Source organism: Spinacia oleracea, chromosome 4, assembly GCF_020520425.1.
Source record: "Spinacia oleracea cultivar Varoflay chromosome 4, BTI_SOV_V1, whole genome shotgun sequence".
Taxonomy (NCBI): Eukaryota; Viridiplantae; Streptophyta; class Magnoliopsida; order Caryophyllales; family Amaranthaceae; genus Spinacia; species Spinacia oleracea.
In genome coordinates this window covers 12,094,783-12,114,235 of record NC_079490.1, presented here as the reverse complement: position 1 = coordinate 12,114,235, position 19,453 = coordinate 12,094,783, and the positions used below count along the sequence as shown (strand labels likewise).

General features: G+C 32.2%; 2 long non-coding RNA genes across 6 annotated transcripts; both read right to left on the bottom strand.

Annotated features, from left to right (window-relative positions):
• Window positions 1–6,627: 6,627 nt before the first annotated feature.
• On the bottom strand, window positions 6,628–7,352 carry LOC130459882 (uncharacterized). The gene is made up of 3 exons (XR_008919601.1): window positions 7,155–7,352; window positions 6,960–7,061; window positions 6,628–6,842 (listed from the first exon to the last, which is right to left on the bottom strand). It is a non-coding gene; the product is annotated as an uncharacterized lncRNA (long non-coding RNA).
• A 1,586-nt stretch (window positions 7,353–8,938) lies between these two features.
• On the bottom strand, window positions 8,939–15,423 carry LOC110792088 (uncharacterized). Of its 5 annotated transcripts, none has more exons than XR_008932820.1 (7): window positions 15,133–15,423; window positions 13,236–13,373; window positions 12,550–12,809; window positions 11,544–11,895; window positions 10,480–11,305; window positions 9,555–9,644; window positions 8,939–9,318 (listed from the first exon to the last, which is right to left on the bottom strand). It is a non-coding gene; the product is annotated as an uncharacterized lncRNA (long non-coding RNA). The 5 variants fall into 5 exon arrangements; XR_002534293.2 differs by having other exon boundaries at window positions 10,480–10,544; window positions 15,133–15,417; XR_002534294.2 differs by having other exon boundaries at window positions 10,480–10,544; window positions 11,544–11,783; window positions 15,133–15,417.
• Between the last annotated feature and the right edge of the window lie 4,030 nt (window positions 15,424–19,453).

Below are 19,453 nucleotides of genomic sequence, written 5' to 3'. Positions count from 1 at the left end.
TCCGTACGCTCCACACCTCACTTGGATCGGAGTCATACTGTGAGTCTGTGACTCCCTGATTAGGGACTACCTTAGGGTGCATTTGGTTGGGAGTTTTCAGGAAAGGAAAATGAGATCGGAGTTTCATTTCCTTTGTTGTTGTTTGTTTGGTTGTTTAGGCCGTTTTCTTACAACGCCTAGATTATACAGGCACGCTCAGATTATAAAGGCACGCTCAGATTATACAGGCGGGTGCACGTTGCTCTTTGTGCACCTGCCCAAAAATGCAAAAATTAAACAATACAACGCATCATCACTAAAACCGCAAAAAAAAAAAAAGAACAGTGAAAATAAATCAGAAAAGAACATTAACAAGTATACTAAAAGAACAATAACAAAAACACAAAAAGAACACTAACATAAAAAGACAAAAGTAAAAATAAAAAGCAGTTATATTTTAAAATATAAAATTCAAAAAGGAATAGTTATTTATCTCTCCTCTAAAAAAACATTGGTATAAATACCCAAATTGCAAAGTACACTGTTACATGCAACTTCTCAAAACCGATTTCACAAAAAAACTTCTGAACTTCCCTCATTCTACTCTCAACTGCTTTTCTAACTCAATTCAAACTCAATTTCTACAAAAAAAAAAATGGGTAGAGCGAAAAAATCAGACGAACCAAAAACGTCTGTTGAGTAAGTTGGTTTTTTTTTCTTCCAATTTTGGTTTATTTTAACTCAAATTCTAATTATTTTGACAATTATACTAAAGAATTTGCAATTGTAAACAGAAGTGATGAGATTTCTCTCAAGGATTTTGTGAAAAAGAAGAACAAAGCAATTTCAAAACCAAAAGAAGAAAATCCAGAAGCTAAGTAAGTTGTTTGCTTCAATTTCAATTTGAAAATCCAGATCTATATTTAAATTAAAATTGTTCTTCTACATCGATTTGTGTTCTAACCACCAAAATGGCGATATTATTCTAGTTTATGCATTTTATATTTAAGTTCCGTAACAATTTAGGAGTTAAATTCGTAAAATGTTAGATGTTCTTTTAAATTCTTAATTTGTTCTTTTTCAACCATTTTATGTTCTAATTAAAAATAGAACGACGAACCTTTGATGAACTATATAACCAGATCTATATTTTTGTGTTGTTATTTTAAGTGATGAAATTGTTCTTTTCCAACCAATTTATGTTCAAACTAGAAAATAAAACGATGAATTTTTGATGGACTTTAAAACCAGATCTATATTTTTTCTTGTTCTTTTAAGTGCTGGAATTGTTCTTTTCTAAATAATTTATGTTCTAATTAAAAAATAAACCGACGAACCTTTGATGAACTTTAAATAACAAAAAGAACATTAACAAAAACACAGAAAGAACACTAATATAAAAAGACAAAAGTACAAATATAAAACCACATCTATATTTTTTCTTGTTCTTTAATGTTCTTTTCTTTAATGTTCTTTTCCAGCCAACATATGTTCTACTTAAAAAATTAACACGGCGTTGAATTTTAAAAGTCGTTAGTGAACTTGTGAAACAATTTATTTTTTAAGATTAAAAATATGCTTTAATTCTGTGATTTTATTCATCCAAAAATATATGAAAACAACACTTTTAATATGTAAAAAGAACAATTTCTCATTCTATAAAAGAACACACTATTTTGATGCCATAGAGATAGAAAGTTAAAAGAAAAGAACATTAAAATTAAAAAAGAACATAGAATTAAGAACGAGTAAATTTACCTTAATCACCCGATGCACCTTCATCAACAGCATAAAACTCTTTGAATGAATAATAAAATTCAAAAAATAGCTAAATTGAAATAGTATATTGATTAATATACTAGTTTTTTGTAAATGTAATTCAATTAAAATCACATTTTAGAGAAAGAAGGAGGAGAAAATTTGTTCGAAACTTTCTCTCTCATAAAATCTCTTTTCTGTTGGGAGAAACTAAAAAGTATTCCCCTTCTCTCTCAAGAATGTGTTTCTAAAATGACAAGTTATGAATCCAATAGTTGTATTTTATATATATAGGAAATGAAAAATATAAGAAAAAAAAAGGAAAGGAGAAGAAATACAAGCCATGTTCATCATAAGAACGGTGCACTTGTTTTTTTTTTTTTTTTGTGTTTTGTTGTTCTGTTCTTTTAAGTTAATTAGATATAAGTCTTAATGTTCTATGTTTGTTCCTTTTTCAGAATGTTAAGTATGGAAGAGCAAAGGAAGCTCATACTTGACCAGCAACAAATGCTGTTAAATTTTCAAAAACAGCTAAAAGAACAAGAGGAGAGGCTGAATGCACAAAGCAATGCCTCAAAAGAACAGAAAGAGGATGCAACTCAAAAACCACAGCCAAAAAAGAGAAAATTTATTTTTCGGTCGAGGTATATTCTATATTTATTGGTTCTACATATCATATCCTTTATAATCATTATTTTCTTCTCAAAAAAATATTTCTTTGATTATTAGTGTTAAAGAAGATGATGCACAAAAGGTTGATGAACAACCTGAAATTGAGAGTAAAGAAGAAACTGTGAAAAAAGGAACATTGAAGAAAACTGTTCCAAATAGAAAGAGAACAAGGTAGTTTTTGATTTTTGAATTGTTCTTTTATTTTTTGACAATGTTCTTTTAATATTTTATTATGTTCTTTCTTTATCACTAATGTTCTTTTGGTTTCTAAACAGAATACAAATATATAAGGAAGAATTCCCTGAGACGATGAAAGAAGTGAAGGAGGAATTTGAGGCTCTAGACAAGAAAAAGGTTGCCCTGATTGTTAAGAAGGGGAAGGAAATTTCTAAGAAACAGACAGCCGTGTCTAAGGTAAAACTTCAAATATTTTTCTTGAAAACGGATTTACTTAACACATTTATATAATAAAATATAATAATACAATTTTTTTTCATGTTCAGAAGGGAAAACAGATTGTTGTTCATTCGGATTATGAAGAGGAAGAAGAAGAAGTGGAAGAAGACTCAATATCTTCCCCTGCCCCTTTTGAGGAAGAAGGTCAAATAACTCACTCTATATCTGTGTTCTTTTATTATTCTTTAATGTTCTTTTAAAATATACCAAATGTTCTTTTCTTTTCATTTAGCTCATAAAGCTGGTATAAGCAAACAATTGTTGCTTATTTTGTTCTATTTCAACATTTACTGTTCTTTTACACTCTAGCTAATGATCTTTTCTCTTTTGTAACTGTTTTTCAGAGAGGTAATGATACAATGATTGCTGATAAAGAAATGGATGTGAAGGAAGAAGAAAAACCTTTGATTGATGCCAAAGAAAAGCCTCATGAGTGCAAACTGAACGTGAGGCAAACTGCGCAAATGCTGATGCGCTTTTTGAAAGGAATTTCATCTGATTCAGATATCAATAGGGAAAAACAACAAGCTGTCACTGAGTTAGGGTTCGGATCTTTTCTAAACCTTGACATACCACCAAATGTAAATCCATTCCCTTACGAGTTGCTTTCCCATTTCAACTCTTCAACCCGGTCCCTAGATCTACAAAAGTCTTCTTTTGCAATTACAATAGGGGACATATACCTTGTGTATGGTATCCCTATTGGAGGAGACCTGGTAATGGAATGGACAGATGAAACAGATCCAGCGGTGAAGAAATTAAGTATTTTCTGATTTTTGGAAATATTGGCATGTGAAATCTGGATGCCCAAAATTGGTGACAATGATAGAACAACTGGTCAAGGACACCACTAAAGTTGATGATAACTGGAAAAGATCTTTCTTCGTGGTTGTTGTTAACACGATGATCAAATCCACTACCAACTTATCGGTACAATTCAAATTCTTTTCTTTCTAATTAATGTTTTTTTGCCTATCTTTTCTGTTCTTTTTGATTTTTGTTCTTTTAATTTTTAGTTGTAGACATGATTCTTATGTTGTGTACTTACCTTTATTTGGATTTAAGTTATGTTCTTTTTGAATTTAACGTTCTTTTCTTTGACTATCATTGTTCTTTTAATATCTCTTTCATGTGTTTCTTTAATGTTCTTTTCTTATAATTTTTTTTAAAATCTTCATCTAATGTTCTTTTCTTTGTACTTAATGTTCTTTTGCCTATCTTTGCTGTTCTTTTTTATTTTTGTTGTTCTTTTGATTTTTAATTGGAACATGATTCTTCTGTTGTATACTTACCTTAATTTCGATTTAAGTTGTGTTCTTTTGTGTTGAATTCAATGTTCTTTTTTTTAAATATCATTGTTCTTTTGATCACTCTTTCATGTGTTTCTTTAATATTCTTTTCTTATTATTTTTCGTGTAAACTTCCTCTAATGTTCTTACTTTTGAGTGAATGTTCTTTTTTATTATTCAATGAAGAATAATGACTAATGTTCTTTTATTTTATGTTTTTCTATTTCCAAAGCCAAACTTCAAATTCCTTGCTAGCACGGTTGATCTGAATCGAGTAAGGAATCTGAATTGGTGTCAATATGCATATTCCAGTCTTTTGACAGCAGCTAAGTACTGGAATGAGGACCGAAGCAGATGGTTTGCTGGTCCGCTACCATTTTCAATGGTATATTTTAAACATTAAGCTAGAATTTCTGTTTTTGGTAAATTACTTTCATGTTCTTTTTTCATCTAACTAACAAAAAGATATGTTGTTTTTCTTAAATTAGGTGTGTTATTTTGATTGAGTGCAAATTGAAAAAGAATATCCTCCTAGGAGCTTCCCCATCATTAGATGCTGGTCAAGACAAATGATAAGCAGCAGGGTTAAGCATGATAATGAGTCCGGCTTTGGACATGGTATCATTCTTGACAGAATCGAAAGCCCACCAGAGCTAGAACAGTATAAGAGAGATATTCTTCATCAACCACTTCTTGAAGAACAAGAACAACCACCACCACCACCACCACAAGAACAAGAAGCACCACCACCACCACCACTACAACAACAACAACAGCAGAAACAACAACCACAACAACAGCAAAACAACAGCCAAGTCAACAACAAGAAGCACATCAAAGTTCACCGGTGACTGAACTCGGTGAAGATCAGGAGATACCAGAGCAACAAACACACTCCAAGACCGAGGAAGTCAAACTACCCTCGACAGTTGAGGTAAAAATAAAATTGAAACAAGATTTTATTTTTAATATTCTTTTATTCCTGTAATATGTTCTTTTTTCTTGTATTTGTTCTTTTCATTTTACCCTATGTTGTTCTTATGTTCTTTTACTATATTCTCCCTGTTTTTTAAAATGTTCTTTTGTTTCAAACTGCAATTGACTGATTATTTGATGTTCTTTTAAAATATTTCAAAAGATTTTTTGTTTCATGCAAAATATTCATTTCTTTGTTTTTAATGTTCTATTCTGTACTGATATAATGTTCTTTTAATTCTTTAATATGTTCTTTTAATCCTTTAACATGTTCTTTTTCTTTATTTGTTCATTTTATTTTTATCCCATGTTTTTCTAATGTTCTTTTACTATGATATTTTGCTTTTGTGTCAGATGTTCTTTTAATTTTAATAAAGTGTTCTTTTCATTTAATGTTCCTTCTCATTCAGCCATTGTTGTTCTAACTTATTGTTTCTTATTCACAACAGGAGTTTCATCAGGAGTTCATAAAGACCATTGCTGAATTAAGTGGTGTCGTGAACAAATTCAACAACCTTTTGTCGTTGTCGAAAAAGTTCTTTGACACCACTATTGACGTTAAAGAAAGAATGTCATTTAATATGGCAGAAATGTGGTCTAAGTGTTCCGAAACACAGCTTACAACCATGTTTGATAACGTCAAGAATACAAATGAGGAGAGAAAAGATTCAGAGGAGATAGGTTCTTTTCTGAGTCAAGACAAAGAGTTTTTCAGCTCGGACTATTTTTCAATTTTCACTACTACAAAAACACCTTTTCGTGTCGCCTCTAAATTGCCTTTAGTGTCGCCTATGGTGCGACTCTGAAGCTAGGGACTCTAAAACTTTTTGGGGTTTTGGAGTCGCCCCTTTGAGGCGACACGAATATTATTATACATGTCGCCTGTTATGGAAGAGGCGACACTGAAGATATATTTTTCAAAAAAATTAATTTATTAATTAATCATTCCGAGTCGCCTATTATAATAAGATGCGACACGAAAAGTACCTTTAATGTCGCCTCTAATCTCTATAGGCGACACGGAAAATAATTTCCGGAATAATTTTTAATTTTTTTTAATTATACGAGTCGCCTCTAAAGTTTATAGGCGACACGAAAAAATATTTTTCGGACATTTTTATTAAATTTGTTAATAATCGAGTCGCCTAATATACTACAAGGCGACACGAAAGATGTTTTGCACAATTATTTTTATTAAGCTAATTACCTTTAGAGTCGCCTCTTAATGTTACAGGCGACACGAAAAGTATTTTCCGTATTATTTTTTAAACGTTTTTACCCATTTTGAGTCGCCTAATATACCAAAAGGCGACACCGAAAGTATTATTTAAAAAAAAATATTAATTAACCATAAGGAGTCGCATGTAATTATAGGAGGCGACACCTAAAGTGTGTATTATGTTTTTAGTTTTTTATTTATTTTGTTCTCGCTAATTTAAATTATTTCTACGTACGTAATAAATTCACAAAAATAATAAATAGAGCTGAGAATTGCAGAATTGCGAATATATTTTTGTATTAATTCAAACAAGAAAGTTGGTTCAACAATTGTAAATAATTGTATTCCAAAAAATAGCCTACAATTTGTTATAGTTTAATTTCTATCTCTGAAAACTAGAAAATGACTACAAACAACTACTAATAAAATATCTACTCCATTTTTTCTCGAACATCATCGATCTCCTCTTGAGTGTACGGGTTTGGAGAAAATATCTGTACTTCCACAAAATAATGTATTAATTAGTAAAGTTTAGATGTATAAAAGCTAGCGCATATATAGTAACAACTGAGACATCGATAAAATAATAACAAAAATACATGTACACGTACCTCTTCCACATTACTAATACTTTGTAATCAAAGTAAAACTATTTGATACATGTACTTCATGACGTAATAGCCACATTCAAGCATTTCCGGTTCGCGAGAACACTAAGATACAAATATAATACACATTAAATTAAAGAATAACATATATATGAATAAATTACGATAAAAATAATAATCAAACTAATTAAATCTTACTATACTTTCTTTCCATCTTAGAGACTTTCGAGATCCTTTGTTGTTGGCTTGCCAAGTCCGATAACTCCTAAACATGAGAACAATTGTTCCAAGTATTATTAGTTGTAGACTCTTGAAACACGGTTAATCACTTGCGTGGCATATATCAGTCATTTGAAGACTCTTGAAACTGAACAGATACAGCAGATCACTAAAATCAACGTGGAGTGTAAAGAAAAATTATCACCACTTATCTACCCGTATCAAAAAAAATTCGTCAGACCATCTGGCAGGTTTGTGTTGTAAACTTGTAATAAAAGAATTTATATAAATACATGCATAATTAAAGGACAGCTCCATCTACACCACTAATACAGTTTCCTCAACTATGATACGCTCAGTTATAGCATTGTTCAATATGCATGTGATCACCGATTTATCCTGTAATACTTTCAAATCTTAAAACCAAATGACCCCAAAATTAAAGAGAACCTTGTATAAACCAAATGACATAATGTATAATGGACAATTAGAACATAGTAATTAGTTAAGACTGCGACTACTGAAATGTGCAAAATAGACGTTATGTTTTGCGAAAATCTATTAGGTTGCTGAAGTGAAAGACCATATACTTTCAGTTTTTCAATAACAACATATCCAATACAGCACATATCAACAAGCTAACATCTCAATTGTGTCTCTTAACAAAGAAAAAAGGATAAGAAGAAGTTACATCTATGATATTCATATAAACTCTGGAGGCGAATTGGACTCAGGCTTGCTATTATCCCCCAAGTTTTTGCAACAATTCACACAGTAAACATTTTCAGAAAGTGAACCAGGAACCTGCAATATTTATCCTGTAATTCCTGTTGTGAAGATACAGTTGGAGAACGATGAAGTGATTTCCTAGTTAATTACCTGAACTTGAACATTCAAAAGACATCCTTAAATTCTCTTATCTTTGATTCAAGTTCATCCACTAAAGGCTATTGATACGTCAATGACTTAGCTCCTAAGAATCAGCCCAAAGCTTTTCTAGCAACAATAAGATGCAAGAGTGGGAAAAGAGAGGATGGACGTTATAATGCAGGTCAAGAAGAAATTAACTTAAAATAAACTCTAAGTGTCTAGCCAATTTATAGAACTGCAAATACTAGAAATGCAGAAATAAAGTGTACTTTCTTAGAATCTGCTGGAAATTGTTCAATTATGGAATGCTTAAATGGAATCCAACCACTGAAAAGTGAAAAATGCACCACCACCTAAAGTTTTCGGATAAAGGAGTACACTAGCTAAGGCAAAGAACCTACAAAATTTGATCCCACTGAGTAAGTTCCCCAAACAGTTACAGTCAAATTTTGGGTACAAATTTCAATTGTGCGGAGGAAGGAAGAGATAAGTAAGCAGGCACCTCCTTGACTAAACCCACAAACAAATATGTTACACTACTACAGAAATACCATTTAACAGCGCTTGTTTTTGCATTTAACAGCGCTTCTAAGAGCGCTGTTAATCGCTCCGCTGTTAAAAGAAAAAGGCACATTTAACAGCGCTTGCTAGAAGCGCTGTCAAAGGTCCCTTTAGGATAATTCAAATTATTATTTTACAGCACATTAGAAGCGCTATTAAAGGTATGCTGTCAAAACTTTAACCGCCAACTTTTAAATTATTTTGTAATAGCGGATATCCTAGAAGCGCTGTTAAAGTGATTTTTATCATTTTTAAAAATATTTTTTTTGGTTATGCCTTATATTTCATTTTATGATACCGCAAAACTATACCAGGTTCATAATAACACCATGTGAATAATATAGTGGTTAAACATTAATTTCAAACCTCCAATAATTTTTTTTTTTTTTTGCAATTGTCATTATAATATAACTGATTACATAAACATGTTCTAAAATCAGACCACAACATTAAACTATGCAAAACACATTAATTAATAGAGTTGTACGGAGTATATTTTTGATTCCTTCAATGCAATCTATCTACGATACATTTGTTGAACATAGCGCACCCAATGAGTTCTTGCTTCTGAAGTGAGATGAAATTGTTGTATGACATGTGTCTGATTTATTGGATTCCAACACATAAACAGAAGAGTCTTCACTGGCTGAGATAATGTGTTTCCCATCTGATGTAAATGATGCAGAGATCTGACTTCTTGCATTTCGAAGACCTGATAACAGAAAATAACATAACAGAAATTAGGACAGAAATAAAATTCACTGAGCAACTTTGTACAAATAAAACTGCATAATGTTCAACAACTTTCGGGAATTTGAATTTGCAAAACTTCCTGGAAATGTGATTTGTAACATGCAACCAAAAAACTATTATACTTTCAATACTGATTAAGTGAAGATGACTCAGAAGAAGCCTCAAACAGAATTAACTCAGAGATGAGTAACCAACCTTTATATTTACATATTACATTAACCCCAGTATCCGGACCTGGGAATCAGCAATAGTAACCATGAACTTGCTTGGGTCACCAGGGGAAAACTGGGTCAATTATACACAAATCAAAATCAACATTACGAAACACTAGGTAGATAACATAGGAGTTGAACAGAAAAAGGCAAAAGATACTAAATTCTAGATAACCACCTGAAAACCAGGTACTCTTCTTATAGACGCCTTCTTCTTACCATATAACGATATTTGATCAGTCAATTTCAGTCGATTATCTAAATTAAGTTAGATATATTATTATTTATTATTGTAATTGTAAACATAAATAAAGAGTCTTTTGAAGGTTCTTTTGGGTTAACTAGGTCCATTTTGAGTTATTTGCAAGCATATAGAAATCATCACAGACTGCATCAATATCATCACTTCCGTTTATGATCCAACACAAGCACCCTAGAAGATACACATAATAATAGAGGAAATACGATCTGTTACTCTTAATTTTGATTATATTTTGTGTAGGAAAGTGCGTCGTTCTTTATTAATTCAGCCCCATAGCCTAGCTACAACCGCAATACTTTAGCCCTTTTGTTGTTTGTTACGTTGTCAAAACAAAAAATTAAGTCAGATTTAAAACATAACTAAACAACAAGAGCTGCCTGCATTTCACCAGGAAATATAAATAAGAGCTGGCTGTAAATTATAGGCAACCTTTTCTAACTAACTTCTAACTAACTGAAGCTCCATTTCTCTTAGTTACGTTCATTTTTAGTTCTTTCCATTAAATTTTACGTCCTTTAGGTCTGATGCATCACCGTATCTTTATATGCATTTAGACTGATCAATTAAATGTTAGGCATAAGAGGTTATAAATCACGGCAGCAAATATGTAAGGATGTATACTAAACAAACAATGAAGAGGAAGTACCTTCATGAAGATTGCATCACCAGAAGGAATCAATTTGAACATGTCTCCACCCACATGAGTCACACCTACACTTACAACAAGAAAGTATCACTTTTTCACCCTTAAAAACAAACCAACACTTGAATATCGATACAAACATAAAACATCATTGTTGAGGCCCGAGGGAGATAAAGTGTAAATCTACTCTTTTAAATTTCACAGTGCAATATATAAGTGAGAAAAATGAAGAAGCTACTGCAAGCTTGGGTTATAGTTGCTGTGGCAGAACTGCCATTGCATCTGAACCTCCTCACTGATTACTATTGGGTTATAGTTGTCTTTTGTGTCAGCATAAAGAAGCTACTGCCAGCTTGAAAAAGAAAGTAACTTCTTTATGCTAACAGAAGAAACTATAAGGGGTAGGTGTAGGGGGGGGGGGGGGGGGGGGGGGGGAATCTCACTAGTCCCTCTGCAACATGGCAAAGCCAGCCTATAAGGCTCTTGTTAGAAGAACATAACTAAGTTAACTTCCTGATCCGTCTAAACATGGAGTACTAAGTAACTCAAATTACTATGTACTAAGTTAACTTCCTGATCCGTCTAAACATGGAGTACTAAGTAGCTCTTGCAACCCTTTTCTTTGTATGTAAACTGGTTGTTTCATTCTTCGTACTTCATTTGGGTCGTTCACTCAGATATTTTTGTAAGTAGGACATTGTTGTTTCCAGAGTTGGGGGAGGTTCTTTAGCTGCAGCCATTGGCCAAGTTGTGTGCATTAATCTCAGCTCCTCTAACTGTGAAAGATAGAGCAGTTACCAGTTGTGCGACTCGATTTAGTTGATGCAGTCTATATACATGTTTCATGTCAAAGCACTAATCGTCAATTCCCAAAAAACGAATCAAGGGAAAATTTTGGAAAACGAACCATAATCTGGTGCAACTAATATCAATAAGCTCACATACATTACAAACACAAATCAAGTATATTTCTCACAAAAGGTATAAAAAGGCAAGCTAAGGGAAGAATATTAGTCTATAGTTCAATACTTTGTACTAATCAAAGGAAACATTTTAGAGTACTTCACCTGAAATACAACTAGAATGACGGCCCAGGAAGGTGATTTCGTATATTTTGCATACTGCTCGAATGCAAACTGTACAACAATACCAACCAAGTAAGGAGCTAGAGAAGCTGATGCTGCAGGACCAGTCCACGGCCAAACAAAACCATTGTCACCATTGGAATAATAAGACTAAGCTGTCTAAGCATCAAAATAGCAACTGAAGATATACGACTCCCCATCCGAGTGGTTAGCTTTCCACAACTGCTGGCAACAGGAACACTTTTAGCGGGGCTACGCAGAGAGTGAATAAGGAAAATAAAAATTGCGACACCACAGTAGAAGAGAGCCTCTGTGAAAAATAGTATGAGAAAATCTGCATTGAAGGGATGAAGAGAACTTAATAGTGTACCAGACAAACATAAAGAGAAACTTTGACTGATTATGCAACACTGGAAATTTGGATGGAGCACTAATGGAGTGGTGCTGATAGTTTCAGGACAAGTGAATACTATGAATAGATAAGAGAAGTTACTTATGAGCTTCCATAATTAACTTGGATATAATTATCCCAATTCCTAACCCCTAACGACCTAATTGACAATTCAGGTGCAAAACCTTGCATATCAATTAGTATATTCAGACTAGTGCAACGAAATAAGAAGAAATGACTAGAATTAGAGTTTTCATTACAAATTCGGGCTTCAAAATTTAAACCCTTGCCCAACAAATTGAAACCCTAAACCCTAGTTTTTATCAACGAATCAAAGAAACAATGTAGATAAAAAGGAGGAGAGGGAAAACGACCTCGCCCTGGGAAATTATGCGACGGCATTCGCGAAGAACGACGGGAGTGAGGAAAACCAAAACCTAAAACCCATAATTAAAACAATCGTAATTGAATTCAAACCCCCTTCCCAACAAAACCAATTCAAGAAAATTAATTAACTATAATCGCACACTTAAAACGCAAAATTAAAAACAACCCAAACATAAATTAGCAAAATTCATTGAACTCTATGGAGTATACCTTCCAATTCGATTATTCAATCTTGCCGTGAGAAGGGAAGCGCCGCCAGGCGAAGGGAAACACTGCGTGAAGGAAATCTCCGCCGTGGGTTTCGCCGCTCCGGTTGTGATCGATTGAGATTTGAGAGTATTGACAGTATAAGGGTTTTGCAGGGAAGAAACGAGGGAGGAAGAAAGCGGTTGTTTTATGTTTTGAGAGTGTGTTAGGTTTTTTTTCGTATATTATTTGACAGCGTTGGTTGTTGGAGCGATGTTATACATCTGCAAATATGACAGGGCATATCGAGTAAGCGCTGTAATATGAGCATTTATGATAGCGCGTTTATTATAAGCGCTGTAATATATTATATTTGATATCTTTAACAGCATAAGGGTAAAAAGCGCTGTTAAATTAACGCTGTTAAATGATATTTTTGTAGAAGTGTTATCAGGATTTATGTCTGAGTTGATCTCTTTGACTATCATCGTGTGGATGTGTTTTAAGTGCAGATATTACAAAATCATTTCTTCATTGAAACAATAAATGACAGTTCGGGATTAATTATTATAAAGGGAATAAAAGAAAATGAGCAGCACCGTGAAAAAAAACAACATAAATGTCAGACAAGATAACATCAAAGCATATCACAAAAGAGAAAACCAAATTACTTTTGAGATAGTAAGAGGCCAAGAGGTCTGAGCTCTGACCTGAAGCAAACTAGAAGGAACACGAGAATAAGGCACCCAAGGCAGCAACTGAAAACATCAAAAGTCTGGAGCCAAGCCCAGTCCGCAGTACCAAATTCCAAAAGTGGAACTTGTAGAGTATTTGAATTCAAGCTGCACCTGAAGTGTAATTGAATTGAGACAGGTTATAAACTAATATCAAGTATTGCATATTTAGCTAGGTCCCGAGAGAGATCTATCAAAATGAAATTCTGGACCACACAATCACACATGATATATATATATATATATATGTGATTAAGATGCCACATAGGAAATAATAATGAGTTAATGACCAATCTGGAAAGTTGAGTAGGCAAATGATTAAACATACATAATGATTCTTTAACTCACTGCTGCCCCTCTGATGGTTAACTGTCATATTTTATAGTAAATTGGTCACTCTTGGATGACCATGTATCTTTTTATAAGTATAATAGACTTTGTAATTCCTTTAACACCACATTGATAAATATGGAAGCAAGAATGGAGGCCAAGACCATAAAGATAAAGACTTATTAAGCATATACAGTGGCCAAAAGTCCTTGCTAAAAATAAAGGTTAATGAGTCCACACTCCACACTTACCTATCAGGACAGTAGCCTTGAAGGTAGTGAATCTGAGTTTTTTTTATTATGCTTGACAACCTGTTTAAATTATTATCACTTCCCTTTCCATGGCTTCATCCTATTTGACTTTCAAGGATGAAAATCTTAATCTTATAACCAACAGTTAGCTAAACTTTTAAGAATACTATCATATTCAACGTATAATTATTAATCTGAAAATATTTTGATAAATCATTGATCAGATACCCTTTTATTATCTAACCCAACAATGCTAACATCATTTACTTACATTGCCCAAATTTTCTAGGATCATGTGCGTAAACAATTAAGGGTAGGTAATATTTCTTGTTTTTTTAAAGGTTGACTTTCAAAGGAAAGAAGCCAGTTTACTGTTTCCAATTCTTGCATCAATTTGTCAGATTAAATAGATAACAGCACAAGGAAAACAACAGGATTCTTGAAACTAAAAATGTTTAGATTGAAGTATCAAACCGAGCAAGACAACCAGTGCTTTGTTTAGGAAACCAAGTCCCCATCTCAAAATCAAAGTGAACAATCTGATACATTTGTTTAGAAAACCAAGTCTGCAACTTTTCTATTGAACGATCCAACAAGATCAGAACTCAAGATTTTCACAAACATGGTCTATGATGGGATAAGGAAGGGAAAAACTTAACTCCCTGAGAGGCTGTAAATAATTGGGTACAAATTACAGAACTCTATGCTACCATCAAAAGCCTAATCCCGGTTCTTATCTTACCCTATAATACCAACCCCACCATCCTCAGCAGCTTATCAGCATGCTCTCAAATTTAAGCAAGTGAGGCTCATCTCTTGTGACCACAAAACCTATAATTTTACGGGCTCAACCGCTTATACTACTAGAAAAAAAGGCATGGGAAAAGGTCGATTTCCCCTTAATCATCAGAAGAGACAAGAAAGATGAACAATAGCAACAATATAACTACTCCTACTATCCTGCATCTCATGTAATATAGGCGTCTATAACTCTAAAAATACTAACTCAACTAACCCCATTACATGATACTGTAGTCTGCAATTTCACCTTAATTGAATTGAAATTCTCATCAACTATAAGAAAGATAAAAATCAGAGAAGCCAAAACAAAAACCCTAAATTCAGAAACTGGCAGTCACAATTGAGGAAAAAGATATAGCGTTAAAAAGAAATTCACACGAAATTGGAATTGGAACCAAAGCTTATAGAATTTTTAATAAAATCAGAATTTCGAAAGAAAAATAGAGACATAATCAACATAAGGAAACAAAAATAAAGATAGAAAGACATACCGATCAAATTCGCAGAAATTCCTCACCTTCAGGTCCAATAATTGTCAAATCTGCAATCCCTAACCATCTATATATATTGAGGAGAAGCTTTTTCCCAATTGAATTGATAGAAGGGATGAGGATGAGGATGAGGATGAGGATGAGGATGAGAATGAGAAAGAGAAACGGTATGAGGATTGAATGTTTTAAGAATAGGGTATATCATCACTACAATATTATAAACGGAGGAGTATTATTTTTGGAGGAGATGGTAAAAGAAACCATCTATAGTTTTAGGCTGACCAAATTACGACCTACACTATACTTCTCGTTAATAAGGGAAAAATAATAGCTTTTACGATAGATATTTTAGTTCGCAAATATGATGGTGCAGGGGTGTGCACAGTGCTCTTGGTGCACTGGTGTCCAAACGACATGCAATAAATATAAAACGCGGATATCTTGTTGAATCCGGAGAAAAAAAGAACAAACGTTGTTTTTTTGATAAAAAAAGAACAAACGTTGTTCTTTTGTTAAAAAAAAGAACAATGACTGCTCTGTCCCTTTTTTTTTCGTTCTTTTGTTTTTCACTCCATTTTTCTGGTATATATACCTTCTTTTTTATGATTTTCAAATCAGAATTTGTGAAGAGGAGAGAGAAAAACTATAGAAAGGAGAGAGAAACTGTGAAGAGGAGAGAGAAAGTAATGGAAAATTCTCAGATATTGGTTGATTTTTCTACTTCAATATCAAATTCTATTGATTCTTCTTCTTCAAATTTGAATTCCTCTGTTGATAATCCGATTTGTGAAGGTAATTTTTCAATTTTTTAAAACGAATTACTTATTTATGATGATTTTGATTTCCATGTTCATTATTTTCATCATTTCAATTTATTTTGATTTTTTTGATCATTTCGATTTCTGCATTTCTCAATAACCTTGATTAATGTATTTTGATTCTATATTTTGATAATTTTGATGATTAATGTATCTTGATTATATATTTCTGATGATTTTGATTTCTGTTCTTTTTTCGATTTTATATGTTCTTTTAGTCTTATCTTTTGTTCTTTTATATATTGGTTCTCATATATGTATTAAGAGATTGTAATAATACAGAAAATAATTATTAAACATGTTGTTCTTTTTTGCTTTAAGTTGTTGTTCTTTGTTCTTTTTTGCTTTAGCTTGTTGTTCTTTTGATATTACACACTTCAGATCAAATGGTTCTTTTACCATTTTTGTTGTTCTTTTATCTTTTTTGTTGTTCTTTTTTCACATGGTTAAAATAAGTGTTCTACATGATATGTTCTTTTCTGCTATTTTTAATATTCTTTTTCTTTACTTTATTATGTTCTTTTATGCTCTATTGTTGTTCGTTTTTTTATTGGTAATGTTGTTTTACATGGTTAAAATAAGTGTTCTACATGATATGTTCTTTTCTGTATTTATAATGTTCTTTTTCTTTATTTATAATGTTCTTTTAGGTTCATCCTCTTTTTGTTCTTTTGAGGAATTGCTTTGTTTATTCAGCCTCTCTTCTTGTTCTCTCAGCTGTTTTTGAAGATTTAACATCATTTGTTGCTGGTCAAGTAAAAGCTTCATTTTCTCTTCGATACTGTACTTTTTGAAAAAAGAACAAACATAAAAGAACATTAAGATTTATATCTAATAAACATAAAAGAACAGAACAACAAAACCCAAAAAAAAAAAAAAACAAGTGCACCGTTCTTATCATGAACATGGCTTGTATTTCTTCTCCTTCCCCCTCTTTTTTTTTATTTTTTTTATTTTTCATTTTCTATATATATAATATTTCTCCTATTGGATTCATAACTTCTCATTTTAGAAACACATTCTTGAGAGAGAAAGAGGAGTGCTTTTAGTTTCTCCCAACAAAAGAGAGATTTTATGAGAGAGAAAGTTCAAAACAAAATTTCTCCTCCTTCTTTCTCTGAAATGTGATTTTAATTGAATTACGTTTACAAAAAACTAGTTTATTAAGCGAAATACTATTTCAATTTCACTCTTTTTTGAATTTTTTTATTCATTCAAAGAGGTTTATGCTGTTGATGAAGGTGCATCGGGTGATTAAGGTAAATTTTCTCGTTCTTAATTCTATGTTCTTTTTAAATTTTAATGTTCTTTTCTTATAACTTTCTATTTCTGTGGCATCAAAACAGTGTGTTCTTTTTTAGAATCAGCAATTGTTCTTTTTACATATTTATAGTGTTGTTTTCAGATATCTTTTGATAAATAAAATAACGGAATTAGAACATAAATTGGTTGAAAAAGAACATTTCCAGAACTTAAAAGAACAAGAAAAAATATAGATCTGGTTTTAAAGTTCATCAAAGGTTCGTCGTTTTATTTTTTAATTAGAACATAAATTGGTTGGAAAAGAACATTTTCAGAACTTAAAAGAACAAGAAAAATTATAAATCTGGTTTTAAAGTTCATCAAAGGTTCGCCGTTTTATTTTTTAATTAGAACATACTGTAAATTGGTTGGAAAAGAACATTTCCAGAACTTAAAAGAACAAGAAAAAATATAACTGCTTTCTATATTTGTACATTTTGTCTGATTTGTCAATATTAATGTTCTTTTTGTTAGTGTTCTTTTTGTTAATGTTCTTTTTGTTAATGTTCTTTTGTTAATGTTTTTTTTTTTTTTTGCGGTATTTATTTTTGTTGCGTTTTATTGTTATTTATGTGCGTTTTGGGACAGGTGCACCAAGAGCACCATGCACACCCCTGCACAATCTGAGCGTTGATTTTAGTTCGTAGATATTAATTTGTTGTTCTAATTCTAGTAGTGAAAGTTATTTCGTATGATTTTTAAGAAAAAAATTGAAGTAAAATTAAAGAGGGATAGATGTTGCTTGTTTTAATGTGAGACACCAACACTTTTAAAGTCCCATTTTATATCACATGCGACACTAAAAGTATTTCATTTCATTTAGAAAAAAGAAAATATGTGTCGCCTGTTATTAATTGTCGACACCAAAACTTGTAGAGTCTCATTGTTAAACACAGGCGACACGGAAAGTATTTAATTTAATTTTTTTTAAAATTAAAATTAAAATTAAGAAGAAATAGGTGTTGCCTGTTATTAATATGCGACACCAAAACTTTTAGAGTCCCACTTTACAACACAGGCGACACACTAGTCTCTTTCGAATATCTGCTAGCAACTTTGTGTGTCGCCTGTTTTATAAAATGGGACTCTAAATGTTTTGGTGTCGCACATTAATTTGAGGCGACTCTAAAAGAGTGACTTATAAAGGTGTTTTTGTAGTAGTGTTTATTTGATGATGCAGTCAAGAAGGAGACAAGAGGGAAGAAAAAAGAACAAACAGAGGAACCTATCAGAGGAAACTCTACAAGAATTACCTCCATTTCTCACACCTCCCACTCTGGACTCTGAAAATGATGGGGTTACTGATTTGAATTTGAAGCTTGGACTACCGTCCATTTCAGAAACTACCCCAATGCATGACTATGAAGAGGAGATGAGGATGCAAGCACTCTTGATGAACAACTCTTTAACAGAAGGTGACCTCCAAACGATTTCAGGGGAGAAGAAAGATCATTCTGAAAAAGAACAGGACTCTCCACCAAAAATCGAGTATGCATTCTTTTAAACACAGTCACATTAGACATTTATAGTAAAAATGTGACTGTTTTCTTTATTACTAACTGTGTTCTTTCATTATTGATTCATTATTCTTTCTTCTATTTCCCATGTTCTTTTATATTGTTTCTTTTTTGTTAATAAAAGTATTGTTCTTTCATGAACATCATTGGTACTTTTTCTATTGTCATTGTGTTCTTTTCTGTCTTAATGCATTAATGTTACTTGTATTTTATTTTAAATGATCGTTTGATCTTTTGATATAACTGATTTTGTTCTTTTAGAATCTTCAAAAGATTTTTTCTTTCTGCACAGAGTACCTGAGAGTGTGAAGAGCGATGATGGGGAATTGAACAAAAACAGTGAACAAGGGACACCAATCCCTAATCGTGAAGAAGCATCTTTTGTGACCCAAAAAGTTCCTGAATCAGATTCGCAGAGTAATCTGATAACTCCATCAGTGTACCTGAGGTAAGAAAACTCTTATGTTCTATTAGATATGATATTGTGTTCTTTTTCTTCTTGAATCATTCTTTTTAATTTTGACTCTGTTCTTTCATATATTAAGAGTGTTCTTTTATTGATTATCAATGTGTTATTTTCCTAAGAGATGAAGAGGATGTTCCAACAACAATAAAAAAAGATGAAGAGGATGTTCAAACAACAATAAAAATCCCTACCAGAATGAAGAGAATCAAGAATGTCCC